The sequence below is a fragment of the Grammomys surdaster genome, unplaced genomic scaffold (genome assembly GCF_004785775.1).
Source record: "Grammomys surdaster isolate TR1022 unplaced genomic scaffold, NIH_TR_1.0 174, whole genome shotgun sequence".
In the NCBI taxonomy this organism is placed as follows: domain Eukaryota; kingdom Metazoa; phylum Chordata; class Mammalia; order Rodentia; family Muridae; genus Grammomys; species Grammomys surdaster.
Genome location: NW_021604622.1, coordinates 22,017,508 through 22,029,725, shown reverse-complemented (window position 1 = coordinate 22,029,725; position 12,218 = coordinate 22,017,508). Strand labels below are relative to the sequence as shown.

General features: G+C 40.1%; 1 pseudogene; it reads left to right on the top strand.

Moving 5' to 3' along the window:
• Positions 1-317: 317 nt before the first annotated feature.
• On the top strand, positions 318-9,204 carry LOC114621305 (annotated as a pseudogene).
• Positions 9,205-12,218: the final 3,014 nt, after the last annotated feature.

The following is a 12,218-nucleotide window of genomic DNA, read 5'->3' as shown; positions in this document are numbered from 1 at the left end:
TTCTTTTCCCATTGTGGAATGATCACCAGAAAAATATAGATTGGCTCATTCAGTGACAAAAGGTGGCCTGTGTTGCCTCCTGATGGAGAGTTCTTGCTAGCATCCATGAACACAGGAAAAGAAGCTGGAGATCAGTCAACAAGAAGGAAGTCAGATTGCCATGTCAGAAAGGCTTCTTAGAGATGCATACTGTCCTTACTTCTCACTAGTGTACGGAGAAGAAAAGTCTGTTTAAAAATAAGAGAAGGTACATGGGCCTCCTAAGATCACACACCATTCCAGTGCTACACAGCTTGCTGAAATGCTCAAGTCACACCATGACCACTGCAGTGGAGCCTGTGGCTGCTGTCTGCAAGGACTCTCAAGCTTCTACCATTCATGCTGCGGGCAAGATTCCTCTGTTTGTCCTCTGAAGTTGTAGTTCTGAAAGAAAAAAAAAAAGATGGTTTCTTGCTATTCAGTGCAGTTCCCTCTAAATTGAAACTTAGTCATACATCTCTAGATGGTGGAGGAAGGGTCCCACATAGAACATCAATCACAGCAGAAGAGAGTGAAAATCAGGAAGGCTTCACATGTCCAGGTCTTTAAGTACTAAAAATTCAATCCTGTGTCAAATGTCCATACTTAAGATCACTTGTCAAATTGTTCTCAGAGAAGGAACAAGGAAACCCTTTACCGAACTGCTCATCCAGGAAGCCTCAGCAATCCACTTGCCTCCACCCACTTCAGGGCTGCAGTTACATGCATGCCGAGGGATCCTGCCCAGCTTATCCTGTGTGTTGGCATGTGAACACCCATCCCTAATCATGCTTGTACAACAAGTGCTCTAACCACTGAGCCATCTCTCTATATTCGAAGATTTAATTTTAAAACAAAGATTTTGAATTTTCCAGGGCTGAATTGAAACTGTAAAGAAAATGACTTGTATCTTCCTGGTGGGATGCTGTAAATATGTAGTGAACAGTGAGTATTGTTGCATAACTCAGAGCACTGAACCACAAGGTATAAGAGATAATCAAAACCCAATGTGTGACAAAACTTTCCCTAGGGAGACCCAACCCACATGTCTACTCACCCCAAATAGGGAGCCCTTGACAGATCAGAGTATAGATACCATCAAAGTCCAACATTGCCAAGTAATGAATTTCACTGTGGCTTTTGACAGTGATATGAGTCAGAGGTTAGTTACGGGAGCAGACATGACCCACAGACAGCAACATCTCCAAGGTCCATGCCAGCATGGGTGACAGCTCACAAAAGCTGGGAAGCTAGGAGCACACTTCACAGCCTGAAGGCATTTCAAGAGTTTCAAAAAGGTCTTTTCCAAGTTACTTTTCTAAACCTCTTCTAGGCAGCTTGGCGGTTTCGTTTCTTCCAGGCAGCTGGTGTGCTCTTAAGAGTCTTCCTTTAGTTTGGCTTGTCTGAAAAAGAAACTCTCAGAGTTTATTCCTTATTCCGATCAGTTTCAGGGATTTCCTGAAACTGTTTGGAGTTCTTTAACTTCCTAATTAATGAGTTTCTACATTGATGAGTTTCCACGTGGGATGGAATGCTTCAGTCTCAGGACAAACTGTTCGACACCCACATTCATAGGTCAGAGGCCCGCCTCCTGTGCACTCTCATTCACACCACCATTAACACTGGAGATAGAATTTAGAAAGTAAGAAGAGTAAGAATAATCACAGTGCATAGCTCATTCCTATTAGATGACAAACCTATGAAGACTTTTAACTTGATGCTCTTGACACAAAACTAGTTGTTAAAGGTTTCAATGGGGATACATATTAAATTAATGCCTCTGTTCATCTAACTAAATGACTTTTTTGCAGTTAACCAGAATCGAGAGCTGTCTGGATATTTTTGAAATACAACTTTATTTTGTCTTTTGAGAGGAAGTTTTGTGTTTGTAAACAATCATGCTATTCTTCGCTGTTTCTTCTGTTAGGAGAAGGAATGCAGAGACTAAAGGCTGAGATTTAAATCTAACACTAGTTAGCTGGCTGGATCAATACAGAGAGTTTCTGTGCAGAAGTTATGCTATGCTGCTGTTCTAACAACACAGCCATAGCACAGTGTATATGAACTGCTTAAACATCAAATAAGATGCTTTGAAGATAGTATTTTCTTTCTATAGGTGCCATAATAAAGCACCAGAAATTAAGTGATCTTAACAGTGAGCTGTCTCAGAGACATAGAGTCTTGCCGTCAGAAGCTGAAGGTAGGGGTACCTCAATCTGAGAGCTGCGAATGCAGAATTTGCTCTGGCCATTTCACCTTGGCGTGCAGATACCCATCATCCCTCACTGGCTCTTGACATTACCTTCTGCTATAAATCCATGTCACATCTGTGTCCAAACATCCCTTATGATACAAGGGCGATTCATACTGGACAACAGCTTAATTTTAACTTGAAAACCCTATTTTCAAACAACCTCATCTCCTGCTGAACTGGGAAGTTAGGAAAGCAAAGTGATGGGGGTCAGTTACACATATTAATCTGGGACGGGCAAAAACATTGTCTTCAGTTCTTTATGAAATATTGGATATGAAACATATATTTCCTAAGCTATGTAAATGTTGGTTAGACACAAAGTAAGTCCAAGTAATGGAAGTACTAGGCTTACACTTGTTCCACTTCATATTCAACACAAATTCGAAAAATCAACCTTTAATTAGATTTGAGCTTTGTTGCATACATCCTGAGATATTCTCCAGGACTGCTCGCCATGCAGGGGTGCCTGGTCATGGCCATTATTACCTGTGAATGCTTGAACTTGCTTATTGTAGTTCACTTGTCAATGTAATTGCATAACAGTCCTTTTTGTTAAAAACATATGTGCTCTGAAATGTGACATTAGAATTTTATGTTGTTTTTTTTTTTTAATAAATCACCATTTAGGCAGAAAAGTAGAAATAAATTCAGTGACATTGACCTTTGAGAGACTGAACAAAAAATATCATTTTGTTCTCAAAAATCAAAAATATAAAAATAAGACCTGAAAAGAGGCTCAGTGTTTAAGGACAACACCTTGTTTTATGCAGAGGACTCAAATTTAGTTCCCAGTCACCATACTTGGCAACTGCCAACTGTTTGCAATTGCAGCTGTAGGGGAATTCAATGTCTTTGGCCTCAGTGATCAATTTCTCTCATGTGCCCATACCCACATGCAGACACACAAAATTAAAAACAATAAAAAACTTTTAAAAGGGAAATAAAAACAAATTTATGAAGTCTGAGAAAGTGTGAAACCAACAGGAAGATAAATGTCTTTGTCAGTGGGTAGCAGTTACTGAAAACACTCATAAATGAGTGCTCAGCCCCGGATGAAATGTCTATCAGCTGCTCAGAGGCTCGGGAACATTAAAGAAGAGGGACAGAAAGAACGTAAGAGCCAACGCCTGGGGAGGAGTGCCTGGCTTTAGCTTGGGACATAGTCGTTTCACTGGTGAACTCACAGCAGATGCAGTTACCTGAAGCCCCGCATGAGAATAAGCCTGACAATGGTACATTGTGTGTTGGGAGGGTCTCCTGTGGCCCTGCCTCTCCATGAGGGACTAATGGAGGTTAATGATTACAAAAGAGGGAGTGTTATTTTCATCTGTGATGTGACCATTGATACGTTACCATGATCCAGTAGATACCTCCTAGCCATGCTCACCACACCAAGCCTCATTATACTCCCATAAAGAGGGAGGGAGAGGAAGAGGAAAAGGGGGGAGAGGGAGAGAGAGAGAGAGAGAGAGAGAGAGAGAGAGAGAGAGAGAGAGAGAGAGAGAGAGAGAGAGAGAGAGAGGAAGTAGAGTTGTGAATATACAGTGAAACCTGTTGGGAAGAAGGATTTCCATGGAGAGAACGAGAGACTAGATAAGGAAAAGAGGTGAAAACAGCCAAAAGCCATTACGTGCGTTATTAAAATTGTCAAAGAATATTTTTTAACATGGTAAATGTTTCACTGTTGTTGGTGCTACGTAGCTGAACAGAGGCAGTATCTCCGCACAGACCAGAAAGGCATCCAACATCCTGAGAGGATGTGACTTTTGCGTAAAGATGCTTTAGACGTGTTTCCGGTTTCAGACTCAGTGGAAGAACACTTCTGTGCAATTGACCTGGAAGCACTGTTTTGTCTCTGAGTAGAAAGAAGCTCTGTCTTATAACTGATGCAGACTCAGATTTAACGTGATGGAGAAGGTTCCTTATGAGAAAGTCAAGTAAAGACATGAGGGCTGAACTCGTGGAGGCTAAAGAGCTTTACGGAATGTATTCCGCGCAATGATTCACCATGAGGACTCCACCTCAATTTTTTGGGAATGGTTCTTCTCCCTTCTTCCCAAACTCAGCCATCTCACATGTCCTAAAGAATCTGGCAGGATGGTTGCTGTGGGTCTGTGCTGTGCACATTCCTTATCCAGCATCCTCATGATGATGACTGACTTCTAAGGCACTAGACAAGCTGAGTTATGGTCAAGGACAGAAAATGCTGAACTACACAGATGAAGCCTCCAGCTCTACAAACCTCAGCGATCCTGAAGATGCCATAAGCAAACTCCAAATAAGTATTGTCAGGCAGAAGCAGGGTGCTTTTCCTTCTCTCTCACACACAAATGTTAGCTTTTGGTGGATGACCTAAATTTTGACACTTCACCACACTTTTGAGAAATTCAGTTTTCCTTTTTCATTTTCCGAGGACCTACAATCTCGAGCCAATCAAATTGGAGTTTCTTAAAGCGTGGGTATTTTTGTCTCACGGGCTTTAATGTTCATCGTCAACAAACTCCACAATCTGTGGATAGTGATTGCCAAGAACCATCTCTATCTCCAGAAAAGGAGACTGTAGCCATTTCTATTTTTTTTTCCTTATCTTGTTTCCAGGCTTGTCTTGTAAAGTACCCACAGGTGTTAAAATTACTTAGGATGTGGAAAAGCCAAAATACTGCTTGTGCTCTCTGCTTGCAGATCGAGGGAATTTGCTTAGCGATCAGACGCTTGGCTGTAGAACCAGCTTTGACACTGTCTGGCATCACACTAGAAATCAGATGTTTGCCTTCACAACCAGGCTTCCTACCTGCTAGTTCTACACCCGAATTTAATCCCACTAAATCCACTCATTAATCACTTCATAGATACTTACTTCTGACACAAACTAGTGAAACGTTAATAGTCCAGTGACTCCTAAAATATATACTCCACAAACAGAAAAGAAATCCGGCAAAGAAGGAATTAGGAAATGCCTTCTTAATGGTCTAAACATCAGAGCACTGATGGGATTTATTTCAGTTTTGAATAGAAACCAAGGAACACAATCACCCACACAAAGTACCATCCTATATTGGTGCTGATTTTGTGCTGATGAAATTCAATATTCCAGTCAAGTAAATGCGGTCTTTCTCTCCACCCTCCATTAAACATTCTGTTCTCTCTCTATCAACACCTCTCAGGCATCACTTTGAAGTCTCTCCAGCATGATGCATAGGGAAAATTCTAAGGATTAATCCGATTCCAAGGAGCTTTAAATAGAAAGAACAGAAAATTAAAGGAAAATAAGAGAAAGAACAAAAATTTATTTAAGAATTTGGGGCATTTCTGTTCTGTCTCTAAATTGTCCATGTGCATAGCGCCATGCCCCCTGAGCCCACTGGCAAACCAGACCTTCCCTCACTGTTCTCATTTCAATATAGATTGCTGATACAGTCCATAAATTATCCATGGCATTCTTCAGATATGATGGAACCACTTGCTTTTTTGTTGTAGTATTTTTTTGAGGAACATATATCTTAATTGCATATTCTGAAAAGCCACTATGTGAGTTATATCAGATGATCCATATAGAAGTCCTACATGAATTCTAGAATATTATGCAATGAAGCTTTTTCTTGTTGACAGGGCTGAGCATGCCATAACTTCATTAGTGGAAGATGTGGAATCCTCTGGTGTTGACATAAAAAAAATACAAATAGTCGGGCAGTGGTGGCACACGCCTTTAATCCCAGCACTTTGGAGGCAGAGGCAGGTGGATTTCTGACTTCAAGGCCAGCCTGGTCTGCAGAGTGAGTTCCAGAACAGCCAGGGCTACACAGAGAAACCCTGTATTGAAAAACCAAAAAACCAAATATATATATATATATATATATATATATATATTTATATATTTATAAATATAAAAGAAAAAAAACATAAAAGTCCACAAATCTTGCCAATGTGAGACTTTTCAAGATTTGTTCTCATCCAGCAAGTGTATTTGAGTTTAGAAACTTTATTCCCTAAAACTTCTCAGAGCCTATTATATAATGGAATAAATAGAGGTAGATGAATATCCTAATAATTAGCCCAATGTTTCCTTTTCATACATGTGCACAGAGAATGTTAGATGTGTAAAGTACAAAGTGGTACAACAGCCATAAGACATAATGCAGAATGACAATGTAGTTATTAATACATAGTCACTCTGCATCCTCTTATATTTAATCTGCTTATTCTTAGGGTTCTCCAATTAGGCTAGACTGGCTGGCTAGCAAGTGTCAGGGATCCTCTTATCTCTGTCCTCCAAAACCTGAGATTATAAGTATGGCTACTGATACATTTTTTACATGTATACTGGGGATTAAACTTAGCTTCTCATACTTACATGGTAAGCATTTTACTGAAGCCATAATTCTAACCCCCATGTTCATTCTTTGGGAGGCTCCAACTTGCATGGTCAGTTGTCAGATGCATCTCACAATCCTATTGATGGTCGCTAACATTTTCCATTTTTCTTCTTCACAGGACAGTTCAGCAGTGGCTTGCAAGAGTCCAGTCACTTCTCTTCTGCAATGAGAATAGGTTCTGTGGACCCTTCTTGGAGAGCCAGAGGAGTGGTATGTGCCATGATAGCACCACATTGTGCCAGCACACTATCCTATGCAACATAGGTGGTGTCATAGTCAGGGTTTCTATTCCTGCACAAAACAGCAAGTTGGGGAAGAAAAGTTCATTCAGCTTATACTTCCGCATTGCTGTTCATCACCAAAGAAAGTCAGGACTGGAACTCACATAGGACAGGAACCTTGAGACAGGAGCTGATAAAGTAGATATAGAGGGGTGCAGCTTACTAGATTGCTTCTCCTGACTATCTCAGCTTGCTTTCTTGTAAAACTCAGGACTACCAGCCCAGGGATGGTACCACCTACAATGGGCCCTCCCAACAGTGACCATTAACTGAGAAAATTTCTTACAGTTGGATCTCATGGATGCATTTCCTAAAAGGAGGCTCCTTTCTCTGTGATAACTCCAGCTTGTATCAAGTTGACATACAAATCCAGCCAGTACAGGTGGAGAAACACCTGTGCCATGAGCAGCCTGGCCAGCATCTCACTCTTTGTCTCCTGCAATAAGGACTCTGAGCTGTATAGAGGCCGCTGTGAAACACAAAACATGGACTCTGAGACGAGTGAGTAGTTCATCAGCTTTGAGACCAACCTGGATTACCAGGAATTGGAACTGAGGTACCTGTTGCAGAAAATGGATTCATGCCTTTGTGTCCACACCACCTTCATCAGCAATGAGATTCACCTGGATATGTTTTTGACCCTTGGTGGCACAAGCGCACATCCCTCGCTCTCCAGAACAACGAGAACTTCGTGGACTTTATTCACTCAGTGATCGGCATGTCCATGCATATCTGCTGGATACTCAGCAGCCTGGACCCTATGTTCTTCCTCAGTCCCTTCAGGGGTACCATGCAGGAGGCTGGAATATGCCCCTTGGGGAATTTAGCTATGCACCGTGGGAAAAGATCTGTCTGCAGAATAGCCAATGCTACAATTGCACCCTCTTGCTGGGAAAATCGGTGGAAAACTTTTATCAAGACTGTCCATATCTCTCTACATGGTCAGACTCAGCGACCCACCCTACACAGTGAGACTGACAAAGTCTGGTGGACCTGTCAAATCCCTCCAAAAGGCAATTCTGCATCAAGATCTCCTATGTGCAGGTGTTCAGGTACAGCCTGAGGTTCAATGCTGACATCCTACGAAGTGCTGTACAACAGGTGAACAATCCTATACACAGGGTGGTCAGTTCTATTCCTCTTCATCCATCATGCTTCTCCTGTTGGACTGATTTAACCTCCTGACCCCTCCTGTGGAAACCCAAGCTGGACTTATTTTCCTGTATGCTGAAGTACCGCCTGAAGTTCTATATTCTGTCACGAGGAATGGTGTCAGACTTTTGTGAAGCTTTGAGTTGGTGGCAAGCATTCAGAAGACATCACTTCACAGCACATATTTCCATCATTCATCTGTCTCTTCTTCTGAAATTTTCCCAGTGCCTTAGTGGCTGTGATGGTGGTGGTGGTGGTGGTGGTGGTGGTGGTGGTGGTGGTGGTAGTGGTGGTTGTATGTAGAAGGGTGTGAAGTTCTGTCCTATTTATGGATGAATGTTTTGTCTCTTATTTTCAGCACTTTGGACAGCTATAATTCTTTATTTTATCTCTTGTCTACTCTACAAAGAAGCTTCTCTAACCAAAGTTGAGGACAGCCCACATCTACATATATAAACATAAATATTAGAAGACAGTTCAACATGACTATCTGCCTTAAGGCCTTTGACTTCTCCAGCCAGGGCTTTTGACTAGTATTAAAGTAGCAGGAATGAATTTCACTCCTGTGAACAGGCCTCAGACACAAACAGAAAGTGCTTAGCTACTCCCTAACAGTCATGCTAAGATGGCACCTGTGGCTACATCTTCCTGGCAGGTTGATAATATAGCACACAGAGTCCAGTACTGGATCAAATCACTGATGTCTTTTCCCCAACCAACAGACTACCCTTCACATTCTGACACTGGGACTGGGTATTGATTTCTCTATGTTGTGTAGTCAAAATGAGTGGTAACTAGCAGATACTTTCAACCCAGACTCTTTGGAAAATTCCTCTTAAAATCTATCTCCTTGGATACAGTGTCTAATGCATAAATGGTCAGTATTTCCTTTTCACACAGTCAATGTCTCTGTTGACAGAAGTGGACCTCAGAACAGACAAAAGGGAAGGGAAGAGAAAGGAAAGACTAGTTCATAATAGAAACATTGAAGAGTTTTTTGTTTTTGCTTTCCTTTATGTTTCAGCTCATAATGCTTCATGTTAGCCTGTTTTTTACCTTATAGGTCTTTTCCTTCATATTATGTTTTCTGTTTTTTTTATTTTTAGGGTATTTCTATGTGTACTAGTGTGTGTGTGTGTGTGTGTGTGTGTGTGTGTTTGTATGTCATGTGTGTATCAATGTGTGTTTATACCTGTGCCATGTGTCTATGTCAATGTGTGTTATGTTTGTGTGTCATGTATGTGTGTATGTGTATTTGTCAATGTCTTTGTGTATGTATGTATGTACTCTATATGTATTTCTTGTACATTTTCTTTGGCTTTTTGTTTTGCCTGTACCTTTTCTTTTTTGTCCTATACAGGTATGTTTGTTTGGTTTTTTTTTCCTTTATAGATGCCTGTTTGTTTCCTAATGACAGGGAACAAGACGGGATCAGAGTCGGGTGGGTGGAGAGGGCAAAAAGATCTGGAAGCTGTTGGGAAAGATGAACCTCAGTCAGAATACATTGTATGGAAAAAATACCTATTTTTAAAAAATAATGTGAGACTGACTCATTGGGCCTTAGCAAATTCTGAAGACTGTGCCTGGGATTACCTGGACAACATTGAGGGAAGGGGTCTGCCTGGCTCTTTCTGTTGGAATTCCAGGAAGGGGTATTTGAGATCTCCTTCAGACAATAATCTCGCACTGTTTTTCATGAGAATGGCTGGATGGAGTGCTACACACAAGCAGAGTTATGTTAGCTGATGGTGACTGTACCACAGAAAGGAGGGAGAGGGAGCAGGGTAACAGGAGAAGAGAGGAGGGAAGGGAAAAAAGGATGAAGAATCTCCACCAGTACTTGGCATGAACAGAGTTAGGATGTGATTTCTAGATCTCACTGACTTAGACAGATATACCAACAGGAAAAGCTTAGAGTCGATTCACATGGAAAGCAAAAACTAAATAGAACTGGGCTGGGAATAAAACCTGTGTTTAGAATAACAGTGTTAGCTTATTGCTCATTAACTTTACCTTGATTTGTATTTCCAATATATAAAGTATTGCCTTGAGACAAACTTTAAGCTCCTTTCTCAGACACCTAACAAAAAGGAAGATGTCCACTTGTAGCTTTTCATGGAATATCTCTGTCTCATTAATAGTAATTTGTTAAAAAAGAATATTCTTTAAAGTGATGAAATGAACTATATTCATTAAAACTATAAATTAACTTTAAAAGTAAATTACGAAATTCTTTGCAAATTCGTGTACTTAGTACCCTTCTATCTTCATTTAAACAATGCTGTCTCTATTGAATTTCTTTCTGCAAGACAGATGATTGCCCTGGTACACATTGTCTATACACATTTTGGCTGGGGCATTACTTCCATGCTGGTTGTAATGGCATTGTAATGTGCAAAGAGCCAGACTGAAAGGACAATGGTAAGTGCCTCATTGTCTGTACAAGCCAATCACACAAACTGGCTTTAACTTAGGTTGAATAGCGTCCAGTGATGAACTCTTAAATGTCCCTGTCAGAGTGTTTATTTTCTTAAAAACATTGTTTTGAGAAAATCTTGGTTGTCGTATTTATAATAACCTGTGTCATTTATATATAACCCCATTTATATTGTAGTTTCTAATATTTATTCTCTATTATCTAGACTCTGAGGACTCTGTCTTTGACTAGCAGTAGGCTACCTTCTCCCTTCACCCCCAAGTAGCTTTCATAGGAACAGTATCTTCCAGAAGCCTGATCTTAGGCATTCAGCCTACAGAACAGTAGGAAAATACATTTCTCATGGCCAAGCCACCAAATGACATGTTATTATCCATCCATAGCAAATCAATACAGTAAAAATTATGCATGAATGTCTACAGCAGTATTCATCACAACAGCCAAAAGATAAAAATAACACAAATCAGGTCTCAGCAAAACACATTACATCTATACAGGGAAACGTTAGTAAACATTAAAAATAAATTCAGTCCTCATGTCTCTTGCAAAGTGAATTAAAGTTGAACAATTGGTACACGAATGAAGTCAAAGACAAAAGAACACATCATAGGTGATTCCCATTGTATGAAACACCTAGATAATGGCAAATGCAAAGAAGAAACACAAGGAGGATGAGGGTTTACCCATGTGAAGCACGAGGAAGAATAGTAATCAGTAAACAATTCAGATCTCTTTCAGAAGGTGTTACACATAAAATTGTATGTGTATTTACTTGCATTTCTGGCATGTAAGAAAACCAATGAACTAACACACATAATTTAAAGGCTAAGTTGTAAGACGCATGTATTATGTCTAAATAAATTTATGAAATTAGAAAGAAAAGAAGACCAGCTCTGCTGTCTTTTCTCTCTTTACCCCTATTTACTTTGCTCCACCCTGCTGTCTTGCTTGATGAAGAGTTCCCCTACCCCTACCCCTCTCTCTCTCTCTCGGTGTTTCAAGACGATCTATAGATTTTCTTTTACCCCAAGCTGGAATCAAACTCATATCTTCACGTCTTAAATGTCAGGATTCCAGGTATGAATCAGCACAGTCTTGGATCCTTAACACATACTTGATCATGAATATACAACTGCTTCAAAAGAAAGAGTGAAAGGATGGGGGTGGGGGAAGGGTCCACCATAATGCTTGGAAACAAAGAACAAAATCATACTATAATGGACCATCACACTATGGCTTTTATAAAATTTAAATCATACTGTAGTGTTTTTTTTTTTCTTTTCGACATCTTAGTGAAATCACAAACATAAATATAAGTTATAGGAAGAAAAGCGGAATGCACTAGAATGGATATAAAAACAACTTGTAGATAGGATATTCGTGATATAAAGACTGAAGCAATTGAAGTAAGCCATGGAATGTACATTAGATGCAAAAGAAAAATATGACAGGAAAAAATAGAAAGCTATCAGTCAATTTTTACTGTAGTAAGTGAAGAGATGCGTGACAGAACTTGTCCTTAACATCAAAACACAAATCAAGTGTTTGCCTTTTGCAAACCACGGAAGTGTGCAAAGGCAGTGACTTCAGAGTTATTTATGAGAGCATGATGTTGCTTCCAGATATGAAGACCTTGTTCTTAAATTCAAAGCACTTCTCTCTAAGTGCTTTGAATTTGGATTCCTTGTAGATTGCATGTGTAT